Source organism: Lathyrus oleraceus, chromosome 4 (genome assembly GCF_024323335.1).
Source record: "Lathyrus oleraceus cultivar Zhongwan6 chromosome 4, CAAS_Psat_ZW6_1.0, whole genome shotgun sequence".
NCBI classification, from domain to species: domain Eukaryota; kingdom Viridiplantae; phylum Streptophyta; class Magnoliopsida; order Fabales; family Fabaceae; genus Lathyrus; species Lathyrus oleraceus.
In genome coordinates this window covers 377595642-377597101 of record NC_066582.1, presented here as the reverse complement: position 1 = coordinate 377597101, position 1460 = coordinate 377595642, and the positions used below count along the sequence as shown (strand labels likewise).

Sequence of the window (1460 nt, the reverse complement as noted above, 5' to 3'; positions counted from 1 at the left end):
AAGCCTTCCCTGTTGGAACTAGTGCAACAGAGACAATTCGCAGGTCTCGCTACTGAGAACCCAAACCAACATTTAAAAATATTTCTCCAATTAGCAGACACTTTTAAAACCAATGGAGCTTCTCCTGAGGCAATATGTTTAAGATTATTCCCTTTTTCCCTCAGAGATAAAGCCCTATCATTGTTAGATTCCCTTCCACCCAATTCCATCACGACTTGGGATAACCTTAGAAGAGTATTCCTTGCTAGATACTTTATCCCGAGTAAAACCGTCGTTCTTCGAAACCATATAACTAGATTTACCCAGAACCAAGGAGAATCGCTGTTTGAAGCTTGGGAGAGATATAAAGAGTTGTTAAGAGCATGCCCACGTCATGGTTTAGAAAATTGGTTAATCATTCAGACCTTCTATAATGGACTTCACTATAACACTAAGATGACCATCGACGCTGCCGTTGGCGGTGCTCTGATGAACAAACCTTATCCTGAAGCTAGTGCCCTCATCGAAGATATGGCTTAAAACCATCAATCATGTGGAGTCGAACGAGCGACAGTTGAGAAGATGGAAGCCCAAGGAGGAGCGCATGAACTAAGCTCTATAGACATGATGCAAGCTAAAATGGACGCATTAGCCCTCAAGATCGAGCATATGTGCATAAACCCGAATACTGCAGCCGCAGTTTTGTCGGATTGTGAGATATATGGAACAAAAGGACACCAATCTGCAGAATGCAGTTTATTAAACGAAACCCACTCTGAGCAAGTGAACTACACCCAAGGGAACCCATATTCGAATACCTATAACCCTGGATGGAGGAATCACCCGAACTTCTCCTATAAAAGCAATAACCCTATCCAAAATAATGCACCTCCGAGACAACTTGGTTATCAAGCTCAAGACCGAATCAACCTATGCAACCTGTACCACCAAAGCTGAGCCTTGAGAAAATTATGGAAAATTTTATCACCGCTCAAACCCAACAAAACAAGGAGTTCATGAACCAAAACATTCATGTTAACGAATTGATTACTCAGTTAGGAACCAAGGTTGACCAAATAGTTACTCAAACTAAGATGCTTGAGACACAGATCTCTCAGGTAGCTTTAAACCAAGCTCCTCAGACTACACCTGGAGGACAATTCCCTGGAAAACCTCAACAAAATCCGAGAGGACAAGCCAATGCCATTACCCTACACAGTGGGAACGCTTATAATGAGCCACCAAACCCAAGATTTAGCGAACCCGGAACTTCTAAGGAATATACCGAACCCCCGGACAAAGTAAAGGAACCAGAAGAATCTGAAAACCAGGAAGGTCAAGAAAAAGTAGAAGAACCTAAAGATAAAACTTACGTACCACCCCCGCCATATAAACCACCTATACCATATCCGCAAAGACTCAAACAAACCCAGATCAATAACCAATATCAAAAATTTATTAAAGTTATAGGAAAACTTCAC

General features: G+C 41.8%; 1 non-coding gene across 1 annotated transcript; it reads right to left on the bottom strand.

Moving 5' to 3' along the window:
- Positions 1-273: 273 nt before the first annotated feature.
- On the bottom strand, positions 274-380 carry LOC127077742 (small nucleolar RNA R71). Its single transcript, XR_007787518.1, has one exon. It is a non-coding gene; the product is annotated as a small nucleolar RNA R71 (small nucleolar RNA).
- Positions 381-1460: the final 1080 nt, after the last annotated feature.